A 20,564-nucleotide genomic window follows, 5' to 3' on the forward strand; every position below is an offset into this window, starting at 1 on the left:
GCCTAAGGCTACGTACAGCACTTTGGTCAGCTATGTTGTTTTAAAAGTGCTCTATAAATAAAGCTGGATTGGAGTGGAGTGGAGTGGAGTGGAGTGGAGGTAACTTTGTGACTCTTACAATGGCTACTTTAGATGTGTAAAATCATGTTTAGGCTTCAACTTGTATCTTAAAATGGACCAACAACACTAACGCATGTTTAATAAGACAACTTTATATCAGATCAGAATTTTATATTACTGCTTACACGTGAACACGTTTAGATTTGCAGTACAGATGGTATAAAAACTAGAAAAAAGTATGCATGTATTTATATGTTTTGGTACATGTCTTCTTGTGAAATGCTTGCAACCTTTCCTCCTTATTCTGACAGACTGCTTTGTGGAATAGTTGAATATGATGTTAAAGACAGTGCTGCCTGTCCTTAGCCCAGGCTTGTCACATTGCTGTCACTCAGAACTCATCAAAGCTGAGATTTACCCCATCTCATCTCTGTTCAAAGCTTAATGTTTTCTGTATCTCTCTACCTCTGTTTACTCTCTCTCCTCTCACTCTGTGGTAATTAGTGCGTTAGTCCTATCATTGGCATCACCGCCAGCTACAGTTGCAGCCAGAAGAGCTTCTTGTCACAGCTCACAGGGCCAGTGGAGTGGACAGCTCAACCCTGGTACTCATCATCTTCATACCATGCCCCGCCAGCCTCCCCCAAGCCACATTGTCTAGCTATGCTATCCAGCCATGCTCTTAATTATTTTCCAACCCCAGCCTCTGCCACATTACCTAGCCCTGTTTGTAATAACCCTAAGCCTGGCTTCAGCCTCTCTACACACCCTAAAGCCTCATCATTAACATAGCCCCCTTTTTTTTCTACTTCCAGACTCTAGCTCTTTGGCTTGACCATCACAACTCTTGGCAGTATGTACACAGTACCCGCAGTCCAAAACAAGCCCTAGAAATAGCCCATGACTCCTGGACCTTTATTTACCTTAGCCATCTGGGTCACAGGAAGACAGTCAGTGTAACACTGTCAGTGTAAATGTGGCCCAGCATATCAGAAATTACACATATTATCCTCACACAATCAGACAGGTGCCGATTCCAACTTATCTGGGTCCTTAGAGACCTTGTGAAGAGGGGCTATGAAAAGGTTTCCTCTTTTTTTGGCTCATACTTTGTGTGTCCTTAAACTCCCCATCTGTATTCCCAACCAAAATGTAACTTTGTACATCTCATATTTTCCTTCAGCAGCTTTTCCTTTTACTCATTTCACATCTCTTATCTGACTTTTGAAGTACTACTAACACTCATTTGGAAATCATTGCACCAAGAGACCCCCTCACATCTGCAAAGTGATGCTGATAATGATTAGATTTTAAAAAATATTAAAGAAACAAACTGATAAAGAGATAAACTGTGTGTGTAGAAGACTAAAGGTGAGCAACCACGTGTAAAAGAAACTAAGTTTCATTTGATATTCATTTAATGTGAAGAGTGGAAGTCCAAAAGTTCTTTATTTTAACAGCACTTAAAAAAATCTGCAGCAGAATAACGCTGAAAATCATCAATTAATGAAGGTAAACTTTCATTAGGATGCTAATCAGACAGCACTGACACCGAGTGCTCTCCTACCCAAGATGATTTTATGCACTCACTGTAATTTTTTACCAAGTTATTTGGTTTTAAATCTTACTGAAGGTTTTGTGAGTGAACAATGCCCAAAGTAGGAGGTAGAAAGTGTAACACTGGCAGCACAATGTCTCTTGTAGGATAAAATACCGTAAAATATTTCTAGCTTCTGACTAATTTCAAATGCAAATATGGGAAAGCCCTCTTTGTTAATGCTAATTTTGTGGTTGTGTTATTAGCCATGTCACCAGTGGTCCTGCCTGTAACCATAGAGGATAGCTAATTAGGAGGCTACGTGCTAATCAAGTCCACTACAGTGAGTGGTCACGTCTGTGTCTCTGTGTGCTTCAAGCCTTTCCTTCCCCTCGCATTAGACTGACATCCGTCACAACTTTCCAAAGCTAGCATCTGATCAGAACCAACTTGCATTAATACAGAGCTCACATTTGCCCAAAGATCCTTTCTCTCCCAAACATATACACTTGAAGACACACTAAAAGATGCATACAATTAAATAAATGCATACATGGAGACCGTTGCTTCTGAATTAACATATATACTCCTGAATGCTAGTCCACTAATGTTCCAGCTTTTATGTATATTCACCAAAAGCACCGTAGCCCCCTCCCAGCTACCTTACTATGGGGTGGCTTTATAATGGCATTGTGGATGTGAAGCTTTAGGCAACAGTGAAAGGGAATGTGTCTTCACATATACACACTCAGTGGCCCACCATTAATGGCCTCATTTGTGATATATCACCATATTGCATACAGCTGATGTATGAAGGATGTTTTTAATGAGAACAGTATTCATTAGCAATTAATACTTTCTCTGAAATAGGCCACAAGCAGAAACAATGGAATCAGGTGGGGCAGGGGCAACAAATGCCCAACCTCTATGTCCAGCCTTTATGTGTGTGTGGATGTGAAGACCACACATCTATCTGGCTCTGTTGCATTAATGTCTGTTACTGCACTGAGAAATAAGGAATGCTAATTCTCCATAACCATTTTACAGCTTGTGTAAAACTCTGCAGCCCCTTCATTTGCACAGCCATAAAACATTCCCCCTGCCACACTCCTTCCCTCTCAGGACCTCAGATTTATCAATTAACCCAACACTGTGCTTCCATTACTGTGGCATTTTGCACTATGAGGCCAGCCTACAGAGTAACAATAAGGAGCAAGTGCAGACAGCATAATATTAAATGGACAGTCTATATTAAATTATTAGTATGTAACCTAAGAGAATGAATGACGTTAGACTGTTATTTATGTCCAAAGCTTTTGGACCTTACTTGACCAGATTATTTTGAGGAACCTCAGACTAATTCTTTAAACTTATTTACTGAATTTGGGTCTAGTTCATTTTTAAAGCCATATATAAAAATGGATGACAAGTCAGCGATTCAGTTTTTGCCTTAGTTTGGTTGGATGAGTAGTAGAGTTAGTTGCTCATATAATTTTCTGATACTCCTTTTCCCAAAAAGTCGATTTAGGTAACTAGGTTTCCCTTAATGCACAGAACAACACAACACCCCTGAAAACTAAATGCAGTGGCCTCATAGTGTTTCTAAGGTGATATCTGAATGGAAGCCTGTTTTTTTACTCTATGCAGATGTTTTCCTCTCCGTGTGTATGGTACATGGATGTAAGAAAAAGCAGGCAGACAAGCTTGATAGGGATGTCTCTACTTTAATGTACTGCCTGTCCCTGTGCAGATATGCTCCACTGAACCATACTGCATGTAGCGTGGTATAATCACTTTCTATCTTTTTCGCCTGCCATCACTCCATCTTTGCTTTGTTGTCTTATTTATGTGCACACAACTTCTTTCCTCTCTCTACCTCGTGCACAGTTCCTACCAGCAACCTTTTTTTCACACACCTATCAAATGAGTTGATATGAGCTGAGTGCACAATACATACACAGACATACTTTGGAAACATGACAACCCTCTCATACGGTAGTGTGTTGGTGATATAAGTCAAAACTGGCTGAGAAATGCAAATAGATTGTGTTGAATCTAAGGTGTAGACGGACACTGAGGATACAGTAGATAGAATACATTACATGAGTGTTTTGCGGTCAAAAACTGAATGCAAACAGAAGATGTTTTTAAATCTCTCTGTGTGTATGTGTCTTAGTGCTACCAGCTGTGTACATGTAAAAAAGGGTGTCACTGTGTCTGAGTCTTGTTTGTCCAGGTGTGTTTGTGTGCTGCTTGATTTACATGTAAAAGCCACACCTTTTCTCTTTCATCCCTACAATTAGTTGGTACATATAAGTTCATGTCTGCATGTGTCTTATTACTGGCTCATATGTCCACAGGTTAGCCTGAAAGTGTGCATGGTGCTGGTTGTGGGACAAAAACGGGGGGTTACAGTGGAATCTGGAAAAGGTAGCAATCAAAAACACTTAAACCTGCAAATGGCTTTGATGTCCTGTGCAAAGCAGCCTGTGTTGACTGATGAGCCTGTTAACCCTAGCTGAAACAACTCCAGCACAGGGAATTAGACAGCAATGCTGGTCCCGGCTGTTCATGTCCCGTTTTGCATGGGAATTGTGCATATTTAATCTGAGGTGTGCCGAGGTGCAAAGACAAGCCTCCCTCTTCTCCGTTTCTCATTATAGATGTGTAATAGCACCCCGAGGCTTCGGGCCTTAATTCACCAGCCGCAGCCCCAGTCTTAATCTTACCCTCAGTCTCAGCCCCCGCCTTCCCCCAGTGCCTACTCTCAACCCAAATCAAAGTCCTAGTTGAAACTGTCTTCCCAGGCTTTGTCTCTCACACATAGCTTCTCCCTATTTTATGCTTCAGGGACCAGTTTACTTTATCGGATCTTTAAAAAATATCTTTACGTTAACCCTCTTTTGTTTGGTGAGTTGAAAATGGACACACTTCTGTTGTTATGGCAATGATTTGTGGAGCATTATTTTTTGGTGGGACTATGCCAAAAATGATGGTCTTTTGTCTCAGAGTACAGTCATCTGGTAAGGCAACAACAAAGTTTGTTTAAAAAATAAACTAACCCTTATCTTAAGTTTGGATTTCTTGCTCTGAGCGTCTTTTTGTTCTTATAGCATAACCTGAATAAATGCCTAACTGAGAAGACAGTAATATATAACCCATCCATCCATACAGATTTACTGAGAAATCTGAATAGGGAATTTCACGGGATATGGGTCACTATGGATTATATTGTATGATGATTAGTGACAAGCAAAAATGAGATGGTAAACCAAAAAAGCTTGTTTGTCATGGTCTTTTGTTTAGTTCTTGTCGGGTTTCTGCATGTGTGGTTTTGGTTTTGGTTTAGTCCTTGTCTCTTGTTTCCTGTTGTTTCTTAATATTTCTTAATATCTGTAATGCTTTTGTTGTATGTAAAGCACTTTGAATTGTCCTGTACATGAAATGTGCTATACAAATAAACTCCCTTGCCTTGTTTTCCTTGTGCTCACTTCATGTACATGTCACACCTGGTCTTAAGTTAAAGATTGTCAAACAGGCTCCTTATTTTTAACTAGCTCCCCCTGTATAAGTAGTCCTTGATTTAATTTGTTCATTGCCAGATCCTTGTCTATCCTGTGTCTGTATGTCTCCCTAAGTTTTACTTTGTCAGTCTTTTAGTCGGTTGAAACTTTTATTTTGGTTTTGCTCAAGTACCTTATTATCCTGCCGTTTCACTGCCTTTAGGCCACGTCCATGTTTATCCTCTGAAGTATTTTATCATTTAAATATTTCATCACCATGGAACTGGCGTTTTAGGGGCTGGGAAACTAATTTTTAAACCAGGTCCCAAAGAGAATAAATCTATAAACCCTACAGATTAGTTTCTGTGTTTACAACACATACGCATCTTTCCTGAAATAAAAACGCTGTAGGCCCCACCAAGAACTACAATAATGGTGGATTACAATGTTGCTGTGCTGTAGGAGCTATGGAGCATGATATGGACTGAACAGAAGTTCTACCACCATCCATCCTTTTTCTATACCACTTAGTCCAATTCAGGGTTGCAGTGAAGCTGGAGCCTATCCCAGCAATTAGCAGGTGAGATGCAGGGTACACCCTGGACAGGTCACCAGTCTATTGCAGTAAAATATAACCCATAGTTTTTAGTAACAGTTTAGCCTTTTTTTGTTTATGTTGTTTGAAACATGATGCAGTAATAAAGTAAAGCTAATTTAAATTGAGCTAAGTGATAAAGATTATGGCTATAATTTTCTATAATAATGTAAGATTATTGATTATTTTTCAGCAGTCACTGGTGGTGGGTTTCTTTTCCTGTACTGTCTTTTTCATTCATGGTGCCAAGTTTAAAATTCAAAGCAGGACAAACTTTATAACATTGTCTAATTGTTAACATAACACAGGAATTAAAGCACATGATTCAAATTTATAGCACAGCAATAAAAAAACAGGTTAAATTTCAGCTGAATCTGCATCTCCCATGAGCCTTTGTGGTCCAGATATGTTGAGTTTTGAAAATAGCCCCGCCCCCTCTGACAGAAACATAACATGTTGAATTTTCTTGACCAATCATTATTATTACACTGCACAATGTAGAAAACTATTAGAAACACTTATTTGTTTTATTAATGAGACACTGTTTATACAAAAACATAAAATGATAATTAGTCACTACTAAAAAGTTTATGTTCAAACCAATTCTGGGCTAAGAGTGTGGAGTCACTGTGTCAAGGAAAACAAGCGCACCCTGAAGAAGGTGAGGACGATTTGCTCGAAAATTATCTTGTATTCTATTGGCTGGAGGAGGTGTGACAGACAGCTCTTTCAGCAACCCAAGAGAGAGGAAAAAATATCCAAGAGCAGAAGTTTTGAGAGAGCAGAGAGTGTGTCTGAGTGTAAGGGAAAGAGACCAAGTCTGAGCGCAGAGCTTTGAAGGAAGAACAATATATTTGAAAGCAAGAGGGGACTTTCTGAGTGTGAGCTCATAGTTTTGAGAGAGAGCAAGATGATATTTGAGCGTGAAAACCAGAAATATTGCTCTCAAAGCAAACAATTATGCTCTTGATTAATGATCGAAAAATACCCCCATGGTTTTCATCTTTGTCTGTGTGTTTCACTGGTTGTGAGTGCAGCTTTTGCTCCCGATTAATGTGATTGAGTTTCAACAAAGAGAGCTCTCTGAAACTTCTAATTCTATCTATCAATTCATCGTTTTTTCTCATCAATCCAGCCAGTCTTTTTCAGTGCACAACAGAACAGTTATTCTGTCTCCCTTTTTTGTCACCTTAGTATTTTTTCACATTCCTCTTAAGACAGTTTTACTCTTCTTCTTCTTGTCTTATGCATCATATACTAACTTATGAGACAAATGGTGGTTGAGTCAGGGTTTATGTGTGTGTAAGAAAGACCCCATGCTGTGTGTGTAATTTCTTGTTTATACATGGTTCCAAACATCGTAGGGCACCACAGAGCTGGGGAGAGATACAGAGAGGCACAGAGAGGTTGAATAAGACAAAAGGAAAACAAAAAAAAAAGACTGAGAGTAAAGGAAAGAGAAAGGGGAGAATGGAAAAACAGGATGATAGCAAACGTGGATCAGATTTCACAGACGCATATTTCATCAATCATGTGAATAAGTCGTGGTGATTATGCATGGCGGTGGCAGGCTGGGGGGGGGGGGGGGGGGGGGGGGGGGGGGGATTACCATACACCATAAAGGCTGCTTTCTTATCTCACACACACTGATTAGTTTCTGTCTGCAGATAGCCTCACACTCTTCACTCTTTTTCACACACACATACATATCTACAGACACTCATGGGTTGTGTCTGTCTCATACACATATATGCATGCATGCACATGCAAACACATGCTTACACACACTCTCACGCACACTTAATGCTACTGGAAATCAAGATGAATGAAATTTACCCGGTGGCATTAGACCAACCTCAAGAGCCAGATGAAAAAAGTTCACTCAGCTGGTCTTTGCTAACAGTTTTTTCTTAATCACAACTTGGAACAATTTTCCAGAGAAGTGTGGTCCTTATTAGATAGACCGTCAAGTCACTATTGTGTTTGAATTAATACTTTATGCTTACTCTTACTTTCATGACTCACTGGCAGATGCTTTACAAATGCACATATTTACTGAGCCTATTAAAAGATTACTCAGCTTACATATAAAAAAGCAAAAACTGTTGTATTTTATGCTATCATCAAATAAGTTTATATTTATTTTTAAATAAAAGCTATTGGAAAAGCTAAAAACTTACTCAAATGTTTTTTCCATATGTATGTAAAAAAACAGCGAGTTCTAAACAACATTATTCTAAATCTATAGCCTTTACATAATGTAGAACAAGTGGGCGAAAGCAAGTCTGGAGGAAGATGAGGACATGATGCTGGGTCAAAATTAGCTACGTATGAAAGGCCTCGCTTTCGTCTCAGCCAGAAAATTAGAAATGACTCTTTTCTCCTGCACTTCTCTCTCTCTCTCTCTCTCTGTCACTCTGATATATAATGTAAACTCATTTGGTAACCAGGCAGGAGCTGTGTTGCGCTGTCTGAGTGCCTGCATGTGAGAAGTGTGCCTGGGACGCATTAGGGCCTCCTGACAGGGGCCTGGGTGAAATAAGTGAAATTAATGGAGCTCCTTTCATGTCGGACAAGGCCGCGGCACCCCTTTCATGCCGCATACAGTCACCGAAAAGTCAATACTTTTTTATTACTCCTCGCTTGCCCTACATTCTCCACTACAAGTGCTCTGCCCGCTAATTGGTTTCAGTTTGCAGAAAGAGAGAGAAAGCAGGAGAAAGAGTAGGAGAGGACTCCATCGCAAAGAACACTGAAGCAAATAAATCAATCTCATATTTTCTCTCCCTGCTGTCTTTTTTCATAGACTAACATCATGGCAGAGAGAGGCAGACATGAGGGAGAGGAGAGAGGGAGAGGGTAAATGGTTGGTTAGAGCACGCCTGGTCCCCAGGGAGCATAATGATATCTGGGAGCCTGTTAATGGAGACGAGTGGTTAAAGTGGTCTGGGGCCCTGCCCAGGTCACCCCTGGGGGTGTCTAACCAGCAACTCCACCTCAGTTGACTGCTCATGGGCTCAGAGGTACAATGAGGCATCCCAACAAAACATAATTTGAGGCAAATGCTTTAACAGTTGTGCAGAAAATTAGATTCAGCTCAACCCTGTGTGTGCATGTGTGTGTGCATTTAAATGTTGGAATAGTTAGCATGCATTAAGGCCTTTTTTGTGAACTGCAGGCATTTCTCAAACCTTTGTGCACCTTCTTCCTCAATGTTAGATAATCATAAACGTTGTCAGATTGTGTTTTTGTTATGCATTGTGACACTTGATGCTGATTAATTAATGCATGTCTTGTTTTTTTGTCTTGTTTTGTTTTGTTTTTTCAAAAAGCTGCATCATATGAAGTATCCTGCATCTGACTGTTTTTCAAGTCAAGTCAAATCAGATTTTTATGATGTAGTCAAATATCACTATTCAAAAATTCACCTTAAGGGATTTGCATAGCACATAACACCCTCTGTCCTCATGTCTGACCTTTTACTCACATAAGGAATACTTTACCTAAAAACTTAGCTTAAACTGTGCAGACTTGTAGTTTTGATGAGGCCTGTGTGTGTATCCAAGCATGTGTGCGTTGTGATGTATGTATGTGTCCTGTCTTCCAGTATGCTGTTCACTGTTGTGCTAAGCTTAAGTGGCAGTGGGGTTAGCCTCTTTCAGAAACAGCACAGCCACAAATTGATGTGACACTTTGAACCCCACTCCACCACAAAGACGCACACACACACACACACACACACACACACACACACACACACACACACACACACAGCAGTTGGCCTCCAGTTAAAGGGAGCTTCCACCAGTCTCGTTTTCTTTCTGCACCCCAGCTTTCACAGCTCTGGAGTTTGGGCCAGGGCAGGTTTGTAGGGTATTTTTTTTGTGTGTGTGTGTGTGTGTGTGTGTGTGGTGGGGGGGTGGGGGGGGGGGCTGCAGCATGTGTCTGCATATGTGTATGTATGTGAAGCAGCTGTCACACAAGGCTGGCATCACCGTCCAGTTTGCCATGTCTTCCTTGGTTTGACAAGTCCCTGCTCTCTAGCCTGTGGCCAACGCAACCTCACATACCCAGACCCCCCCCCCCCGCCCCCCCTTCCACACACACACACACACACACAGGCTGTCTTTCTGTTTCTCTATCACTTGTCTATCACATTCACGAATGATATGCGAAGATATATTGTTGGGGTGCATAGTCTGATATGAAAGCCCACACACACACAGATGCACAACCACATGCAGCCTAATATACTATGAATGTGTTTGACAAAGCTTGCAATGCACTCTAAAAACGGTGACAGTAGCACATCACATCACATCAATGTTGCTGATGAATAGAGCTTTCATTTTAAATTTAAACCGGATCGTGCTTCATTTTTTTTTGCGGGCCAGAGCTTTTATTTGTGGCTTCGCTGCGTGATGGTTGTCATTCCTGTGTGCTAGTGTGTGTAAGTGCAAGCGTGTGTGTGTGTGCAATCTTCTCAGCAGTTGTTGGCGTCAGATCGCGAAGGGGTTCTGTTTGTTACAAGGACAGGCTTGTCCCCGCCTCCAGGCGTTGGCATTATGATGATTGTCATGGCGATGGAGTGTGAGTGACAGGCGGGATCACATGTGGTAGCCGCGGAGCTGGAAGCCCGAACCGCCCCAGTCCCTGACATTAGTTTGTCCTTCATCAAAACTTTACACTCGTTTATAACTACTCACTCCCTCGGTTGCAAAATCTTTCTTGTTGAGTTTTTCTTTTTTCTTTTGACCATCTGTCTCTCTTATCATAGGATCCTTGTTCATCCTTTTTACTTCTATTTCTCCATTTCTTTCTCTCTCATTTACATTTCATCTCATGGCTACTCATCTTTATCTTGCTCTTTCTCACATTTAAACCTCAATCTTTCTTTTGTGATCTTCTTCCAGTGCCAGATTCAAGATAAATATTTTTAGGGACTTACTTAAGGGTCTAACACAACTTTCTAAGGAATCTAAGTCATGAGTTAAGAGTGCAGGTTGATAGAAAAGGTCATCACACACAGAAATACCTGCACAGTGCATTCCCTGAGCAACTAGGCTGGCTGCAAAACCACACATGGAGGCTCAAGGTGTGTCTGTGTGCATGCGTGCAAGTATTTTTATCTATCAGTCTATTTTTGTCCTGCAGAGTTTTGTTGTTAAGATGTATGTGTTAGTGCAAGTTTTAACCTGCGTGTGCGCCTGAATGCACGTGTATGTGTGTCTTTTAGTAAAAGAACCACAGCTTTTTGTGCATCACAGCAGAAAAGGAGGTCAGGGTTTGCACGGAGACTCGGGCATTCATCATTAGCCTGCTGCCGCTGCTGGTAATGTTGCCCGTTACAGCCGTGATTAAGAGCCCCGCTTAGTTCCAGCAGCCAGTGCAGACGCACAAACACATGCACATGTGTGGTACTAACTCCTTCTCCAGCACACTGCAATTTTACAGAAAACTCTACCCCGTACAGCGTACACTGACGTCAGTGTGTGTGTGTGTGTGTGTGTTCGTTGTTTAGAGATTGTGCTCTACATGGTCTCTTACTGCAAGGAGGCTTCAGGGCCTGATGAGAAACCTGTCACAGTCACTTATGAAAAGAGCAATTCACCACTCTACACACAAACACACTCTCCTTGTAATATACACACAAGTCCACATGGCAGCTGCACACAAACTTGGTGAGTGTATTTTTGAATCATAATGATTGGATGTACATCTTCCTTCCTGTTTATGAATGCCAGTAAATGGCAAAAACAGTATTACAAAAGGTGTTCATCTGCCATGTTCAAGGAATGATAATGTAGATTGTATTTTATTGTGTATATGAATAAACGACCTGAACTTTGGCACCACCACTTTGCATACTAATATACTGACTTATTTTCCATTATTTGGTGCAAGATCAGAAAGAATATGTAAATAAAATCTTGCTGACCACTCTCCAGGTTGAAAGGTCATCCTTTAATTGTCATGAATTTATGATTGATTCTGAAGTGTTTGATTGAAGGCCTTTTCCCAATTTAATGAGTGTAATCTTTCCCGTTTCTAATGTTTTTTCCCAATTTTTCTCCATCCCTCTACCTCTTCTCTGTCCTACCTTCCAGCCATTTAAGCCACCTGCAACACCTTTGGAATGGATGTTTCTCTGGACTCCAAAGCAAAAAGCATTACACAGCTTGAAAGTACAAATAAAGGAACATGAGTCTTTGAATGTATTACATCGTGTTTGTTATAGTGCCTGTTGTTCGTACTGTATACACCTTGGTTTATTCACTAATAAAATTCACGTCAAAATTCAGGTCCCGGTGGTGAAGTGCTAAAATTTTTAATTTAAGGAGTATGTGATACACAGATGAGTCATTGAAAGAGACAATGCCTTATACACCAGTACACTGGTAATGTTTGGATTTTTGGAGTCGCACAATTAAATATTTTAACCTACGTTTGCAAACCTGGAATTGCTACAGGAGAAACAGAATATGTGTGCATGTAAGCAAAGCTTGAGTAAAGATTATATTATGAGAAGGGAGCAAGTTGGACTACATCACCCTGACTGAATAAAATCAGATTCAATTAAGTGTGTGTTTAGATTTTTTTTATAATTTTTTTTTTTTTTATTTTAAGATATAAGGTGTCAAAATTATGATTCAGAGCAAAAAATGATAATGAGATATTAAATTTGTTTATTAAATGGTATTTTACATGCTTGATGAGGGTCATTTAGGACCAAACTGAACTGTGAAGACTTCTTTGTGCAAAGGAAATGTGACATTTAGTTTTAATTAATTAGTTGTACTTTATTAATCCTGATTGGGAAATTTGGCAAGAGAACTCAGAAGAGTAAACACTGCAAGACGATGAACCCAACCCCCCCCCCCCCCCCCCCCTTCTCTACAGATGAAAGGCCGTGGTTGGAAATTTAAACATTATCAACACTGTCCCTGACAGCCTATTTCAGGAAAATATACTTCACAGACCTTTATAACCGAAACAACTGAAACAGTTTGGATTAGTCCTCTTGTGAGTTTGATAAAAAAAAATTATTGATTAATTACCTTTTTTGAGTTGGAATATGGGTCTTTTTGCCACTATTTTATTAAATGACTCTGTAAGAATCACAACCCAACTTTTTTTTTATCCGTATTAACTGTTTTCTAATGGATTCAGATGTGATATATAGAATTTCTTGACAATAACTTTCATTAAATGTCAAAATGTAAAACTTTCTCAGAGACCATTTTAGCTATGTAAAAATAAAGCTTTAATTATTCAGCCCAACCTTGAACTTTTACTGGAAGTGAAGACTTTATGTCAGACCTTCCTCTACCCTAAGGCAGAACTCCCTCATCTGTGACTCCTTTCTTAAATGAGTTCAAAGACTTCACTTCTAGACTCTGTCACAGAAGTGACACAAAAGTTTTTTTTTTCTTTATAACTATTAAATCAACAGCTTCCTATTGCTGTTTTTGCTCTGTCATGACCTCTGTTTCCTCACCTGTTTTTCTTGTATTTACCTCTTCCTTTATCCTCCTCCTTCACGTTGTTGGCATTCCCTCAGGTCTGCACTATAAGATGTGAAAGAGGAACGGAGACAGAGCATTTAGTAATGGCTTCTTAATGGGCTTGTCGACAGCCACATTAGAGCACACTGGCAGTGGGTGAGGCCGAGCGACGATATGCCAAGCCAGATGCCATGCCAGCTGTGGCACTCCACACTCTCACTCACACTCTCATTTGTAATCACATTTCTCATATGGATGGACACCATGTGTGTAAGGATGAGAATGCAGACAATGGTGTCTCCTCCCATTTCGAATCTGCTTTGGTTTGTTTTTTTCAGTGTTTGTCATATCAGAGTAAAAACCATTTTCTCTTAACTTTATTTAATCCTGTGTGGAAAGACAGCCACTGTTTTTTTAATGTGTTGGACAAGCCCACCATGGCTCAGTCATCTCTGTGTTTATTCTCAGTGTGATGCTCACATATGTGAATAGCTGATCAAAGGTACACAGTGTTAAGTACAAAAACAGAAATATAAATCTGCACCAACATGTCAGAAAATACACAAGTTTAGCAGCTACATGGAAAAGTAAAGAACTGTAAAAAAAAAAAAAAAGTAAAGAAGGAGAATGTGAAGGAAAAAGTGAAGGCAGGGAAAGGGCGGAGTGAATAAATGAAAAGATGGATGATTGAATCAATTAATGAATGTTAATGTGTTATAGTGTAACAAGGGACTGAAATGTCATTGCCAAAGGTCTTATAGGTCTCCAGTAGGGGGAGTCGTGTGTCAGTGACTCCAGGCTGTGTCAAAAACCTTTATCAGTACAATAATGTGTGTGTGTGTGTGTGCTGCTAAACAATGAATAGTCAGAGGGTGGCTCTTTGTTTCCTCATCTGATCTTGTTGCTACAAAACCAAATTTTCCTGTGTCAGCGATCATTGAGTCTGATGGGAATGCAAAGGGAAAATGGTGTGTGTGTGTGTGTGTGTGTGTGTGTGTGTGTGTGTGACAAGCCATATGCATGTTTATGTATTGGCAGCTGATAGTATTTTAGGCTCTGAAGCCCATATACAGAGTGGCGACCCTCAGCGCTTTATCGACATCTGCCAATTGTCACTTCTGTGATTGACAGTTTTGTATTGATGGAGGGGATCTGCTGACAGAGAGATGGAGGACAAAACAAAAGGAAACAGCACCACTGGAGGAGAAGGAGAGAGGAGAAAGTTAAGAGAAGAGGTGTAGGGGGCAGATAAACCCATTTATGCAGTGTGAAAGTGGGTCTTAGAGAACTTTCTCAAGGTCATGGGAAGGCAAGGAAGAAAAATGTTTTCAGCCTGTCCAGATCAGTTCACCTTTGGCTTGAAACAACATCTTTTTGTAGTAGGTCAGCAGTGAATCAGTTAATCAAAATCAAAATCTCTTTTTACATTTTTGTTTTCCTTCTGTTTAATGGTTATAAAGGTCTATAAATATATGATCCTGAAATAAGCTGTCAGGAACAGTCCTGCTTGCTATTGACAATGTTTAACTTTCCAAATTTGGCCTATCATCTGTAGTCAGCTCAGGAGAGTAAACACTGCAAGATGCTGCAAATTGCCATGGTTTTGTTAGCGCCCTCTCAGATGAAAGGATGGAAGACCAGTTGTGTTCCTCAAGACCACTACTTGTGCTGACAACACACACAAAAAAGGTTATCACAACCAATAAAATCTATCAGAGAAGTGCATCTTCAGGAATTCATTTTGGAGTTCATTCCACCATGATGGGGCCTGGCAACAGAGTCAACAAAAAGAACAGCAGGGCCCTCTGAATAATTGGGTGGGCAGCTGTCCAGAAGCACAAAAGTACAGCAATGCCAGTGGAGTGGCAAGTTTGAACATGGATTGAAGGTAAGTGGACCAACACCACAGTCTGGAGCTACAGCAGAGGACCTTTAGCTTCTAGTTGAACTAGTTAGTTATTTGGTTTAACTGACATATTAGTATTTCTTGAAAAGTATGTTTGATCTGAGCCATTTATTCTTGGATTGCTTATGCAACAGGTGTGGTACTTTATCAGACACTAGACTGTCATGTTTTTGTATAACTGACTGATTAGCTTTTTTTGTGTTGATGACTTATGATTTTATTTACTAACAGAATTCAGATGGTGCATGATGAGCAACAAAGCATAGTTTTGGAAGAGTAGTTTTGGACAGCTCTGTGAGATCCAAATCTTCTGACTGACCTCTGCAACCCAAATACAACACACATCTACATACACACACAAGTGTGTCTACAGCTGTGTGTGTGTATGTGTGTGTGTGTGTTGCCTCACTTCAGGAAACTTGTGGCTAATTCCATTAGTGGGAGGAGAGAGTATGTAAATGAGGGAAGACAGCTGGTGGTGAAGGGAGGTTGATGGAGCGAGCCTGGGGGGTCGCAGAAACAAGCACACATACACCACTAATCTTTTCACATGTACAGATGCTTTTTATAACGAAATATAAAAAGATTCAAACTTGACTTAATATATGGGTATGCATTGTGCTGACTGTTGATTGTAAGTTTTAAAGGCCTGAAAGAGGCAGTCATCAGTCAGCAGCATAAAATATTAAAAAGATTTATAATCCGTATTGATCTGACTTCAACAGGAAATTAAGTAACTGTAATTACTTGTAAAATGTTTATTTGTAGAACAGATTTTATTTCAGAGCAAAGTTTTGATCCCTGCTGGTCACATAGGGGGTATTGCAGAATGGGATGCCTGTGTCTCCAAGGAACCAGTGAACTTTGCTTAAACTTTGTGTAAGAAGGATTTTTAATTATAGGCTGGAGGAAGAAATTGCTGATAAAGTCAGATCTTATGACAGAACATGAATTGCAATGGTCCACACCAATTCAATTCAGTTCAATTCAACACAAGGTGCTTTACAGACACAGTTCAGTACAATTCATTGTAGTCCAATTGCATTCCAATTAAATCCATAATAATTCAATTTATAATAATTGTGTTCATATAAGACAATTCACAAAAATAATTAAATAGCTAAGTAAACAATGGATTACAATAAATCTCTTCAATTCAGTCCTACATCTCAATCAAGCATGGGGCAGCAGGCGACAGTGGACAGGAAACCACAAAGCTCAAAAATGATATGACCACATCTCCCTCTCTCTCTATGTATAGAGTATGATGATGATGATGATGTCCAGCTGCCGTGTTGCTTCCTTATGATGTTATTCATCTGCAGTGTCTTGTTGCTTAGGAATACACTGTTCCAGACTCTTTATTTACTCATATATTGCCATTGCAGTAATATCAGATGGATGCCCCACTTAACCAAGTCAACAGCCTAGGAATGTATTGCTGTCTCACAGTTTTTAACCCAAATTTGTGACCATGTTATTCTTTTGTTGCAGTATAAAGTCTCAGAGATGACAACACATTTATTTACTTAATCCATTAGCTTTTATAAAGAATATGTATGACTTCATTTTTAACTTCTGGCAGTTGAGCATGATTTTATGACCAAATTAAAGAAAAACTGGCCCATGTGCAACTGGAAATGGCTGTGGGAAAATTTCTGCAGATGTGTGTTAGGGGGTTAAATTGTTAAAAATGGAGGAGCAGCATGTTAAAACTGTAATCAATGGTTTTCCTCTTCAAAGTGAGGTATTGTTAGCTCAATATGCTTGACTGACAGGAAATAAAAGAAAAGGCTGGCCAGTCTGTCATATTGCTAATGTGATAGGTAACGCCCAGAGGACACATAACACACACAACTGAGTGACTCCCTTCCTGTCCACCTCCATATACATTCTGTACACACCTCTATTTCTCCATCTCTGTCTGTCTCAATTTCGTTCCCACATACACATGAAGAGTTTGTCAGTTTTTTCCTCACACACACAATCTCAGTTAATCACTCACATACACCTATATATGCACTCTCAAGTGTTTGGCTGTGTGGCATTTTTCTGCAGGTTAATAATGAGAGGAGAGGTGTGTGACCCTGTCAGAAGTGTGAGAAACTGACCCAAAGAAATCAGACAGGGGCCGAGACCCCCCCAACCCTGAGGGCATTAGAGTGTGTGTGCGTGATAGAGAATGGTGGGTGTATGTCCATCCCTGTCTTCTCATTGATGGCATATGTGGGGTCATTTACATACTATTACCTTTCTACTAGATATGAGGTAACACACACCCACACACCCACACACACATGCATGGAATGGTGGACTGGTCTGGTATGATGTCCCTGTCAGATGTCAGGATGCAGATGGGATGGGATGAAGGGGGGTAGGTCACGTCTGTTTCCCTTTCTCCCACTCTGCCTCACACATGCACACACACACACACCCACACCTGTCTTGCCCCCCTAAGGTGCTCAGTTACTAAGAGAGTTGTCATCACATCTGTGTGGGGCTTCAACTGTTTGACATCTGTCTGCACCCTCCCCAAAACATTCATATATTCACTCCCCCACCACCTCATTTCAGAACAACAGAGCATCTCCCAGTGATCAACATTTAGACACAGTCATCACTTACTGGTCCCAGCTGCAGACACACAGTCACAGGAAAAAAGGAGTGCGAAAGAGATTGGCTATTGAAGAGCCCAAAAAAAGAAAGAAAGAAAGAAAGAAAGAAAGAAAGAAAGAAAGAAAGAAAGAAAGAAAGAAAGAAAGAAAGATTGAAAGAAAGATTGAAAGAAAGAAAGAAAGATTGAAAGAAAGAAAGAAAGAAAGAAAGAAAGAAAGAAAGAAAGAAAGAAAGAAAGAAAGAAAGAAAGAAAGAAAGAAGGAAAGAATGGGGAAGCTTGTCCCACAGTGGGTGCATGTGTGTGTTAAGGTTTTTCTTTCCTCAGGTCTCCATACTTACACACAGTGATAGAGAGACAAGCCTCCATTTGTCCCACTTTCATACAAGATAATGAAGCTGTCATTCTCAGACAACTTCATTGGATTGGTACAGGAGCACAGACTGCTGCTCGGGGACACACACACATCTACCTAAGTGTGCAATGCTACCAGCGATCCCCCTGGACCCCGTTAAGCATATGTCAAATATAACCATGTATAGAAAGGGAGATTGTGTGACATATGTACAGCTGGCTGAATGGCAGACACAAAGCGTAGCATAACACACACACACACACATGTGTACACCCACCTCATATCTTTAACATGCAAAGAGACAGACAGCCCTGATAGCAAATGAAATGAAATCAACCTTGAATGATAAAATCCACTGTGAATACTTGTCTCCTTTTTACAAGTCAATTTCATATCCTGTAGCTCAAGACAAACCTAAAGAGATTTGGGAATGATGTAGAAATAGATGGAAGATGGGAGGAGTAATAAGGGTTACAGAATGAAGCAAAGAAACTGAAAGTGTGTGATAGAGAAAGAGGTGGGCGAGAGCTGGAGTCTTGGCTGAGGAATCATAACAAATCCACATTCATAAGTACAACTAGCATTAGTTATGTGGCAGATTAAACAAAGATGTTATTCTTATAGACATCTCGGTGGTATGTGACACATGGCATTACTTAATGATGTTAAGGGTTTGAGGGTTTAGCTGTCAAACCAAGTATCACTGTTTCGAAATTCAGAAGTTGTGCACTCTAGATATGTAGTCATCTATAATCACAATATTACACCAACATTAAATCACTAGATCATAAACTGTAATTATTCAGTTTTATGATTTTTCAACCAAATAACTTGGTTTTCTGCATTATCTAATGTAGTTATCACAGCAGATGCAGCTTTTAAAATACACTCCCCTTATGGTGAAAACTCTTGGGGGGCTTTAAGGCACTGGTAGTTTGGTTGAACTGACATTCAGGTAGAGAGAACATAGAAATTCACAACCTACAGGAAACCTTAGATTATCAGTGTCAAAGTCAATGCTAACTTTAGATTGTTAGATAACAGCTAACAGAGTTTTATCTGACATTGTGACATTGTTTTTTTCCACTTAGTATGAAGACTATAGAAGGTTTGATTTTCAAAAACTTTTCAAAGCAACAAAGCAAATAAGCATATTTAATAACATATTTTCATGTGTTTGGCTATTTAGTATTGCACATGGTGCTTGGGTTTCTTCTTAATTTTAACCCTACCCTAACCCAGAAGATGTTGGCAGGTGTCAAAATTGTATGATCCACTGTGTGATCCACAATCTCTCTCTCTCTCTCTCTCTCTCTCTTTCTATATATATATATATATATATATATATATATATATATATATATATAGATAGATATATATATATATATATATATTCCCCAGTCTCTCTAAAATGGAACTCTTCTAGATCTACAAAAGACAATATGTGTTGGGGTCTGGCAGTGTTTCTCCATCCTTCCTGTTTCTATTTCTCTGCCTTCATATTTATTGTGCGTTAATGCCCTGGTCTGTCTGATCTGTTGTGGGCGTGGTCAGCTGACCCGGCTCTCATTCCCACACCTGAGGTCATCAGTATCTGACTATATATTAACCCTTCTTCCCACCAACTGCCAGGTTGCCTGTTTACCCATGTGGAACACTATTTGATCAAAGATTAGGCTTTATTCTCTGATTTTGTTCTCAACTTATCAAATCTCCTGTGTGCCCTAGTTCAGTGCCTACCTGTTTGCTTGCTCCATCTCACAACCTAACTGCAGAAGATCCATTATAAGACTTACCTTGAAAACCCCAGTCACACCCTGTAGATCTTCGTAAGATATACCACCTACAGCCTCTCCTCCAGGATCATTACACCAGAACAAGTAACATTTAAGAGACTGTTCTGTTGATTTACATGAGAGAGACCCTGACATTTCCATAGTAATCCTCCATAAGAAACCAAAAAGACTGATAAATATTGTGCAGAATAGACTGCTGCATTGTCTCCTGCCTCAGCTTAAGGCCTCAGTCTTGCCAAGATGTAACAGTAGTTTTGCAGACCAAAGAATTTTCATTTTGTTAAATAAACTTAGCTGAAACTGAATAAGTAATTTGAGCCTTTTATTGCATTTAAGTAAACCAGAATAATAATGCCATTCAATTTTTTGTTTAATCTACTTGAAGGAATTTTTCAAAAAGGCTGATCCAAAGTAAATGACTGTGTTTCGAGTTAATGTGAACAAATGAGAGAAGGGGAAAATAAGGCTGGCAGTCAACTTTTTTTCTATCCAATCATCTTCACATCCACTCATCTCTGTCTATTCAAAGGCAGACATAATTACAGCTTTGAGTATTTAGCCTTGTAATTTACTCGTTTCGTCGCATTATTTACAACTCTCTCTCTCTTCTCTCTTACTTTGTCTCGCTCACTCGGCAGGGGTTCACCCCTATAATCTACTCTGTTAGGTCCAATCCATATTCCAAGTTATTAT

The 20,564-nt window shown here is 39.8% G+C and overlaps 1 protein-coding gene across 4 annotated transcripts in view; it reads left to right on the plus strand.

The window, feature by feature from the left end:
• Positions 1–12,230, plus strand: part of spata17 (spermatogenesis associated 17) — a 37,090-nt gene extending 24,860 nt beyond the window's left edge. For 2 of the 4 annotated variants that reach the window (XM_041988028.1, XM_041988050.1), the window contains one exon: positions 11,803–12,230. The gene's annotated coding sequence lies outside the window, so the exon portion shown is untranslated. Of the gene's footprint in view, positions 1–5,562; positions 5,643–8,501; positions 8,587–11,802 lie in introns of those variants that run through there. The other 2 variants (XM_041988039.1, XM_041988036.1) reach the window with 2 other exon arrangements.
• Positions 12,231–20,564: the final 8,334 nt, after the last annotated feature.

The sequence above is a fragment of the Melanotaenia boesemani genome, chromosome 1 (genome assembly GCF_017639745.1).
Source record: "Melanotaenia boesemani isolate fMelBoe1 chromosome 1, fMelBoe1.pri, whole genome shotgun sequence".
In the NCBI taxonomy this organism is placed as follows: Eukaryota; Metazoa; Chordata; class Actinopteri; order Atheriniformes; family Melanotaeniidae; genus Melanotaenia; species Melanotaenia boesemani.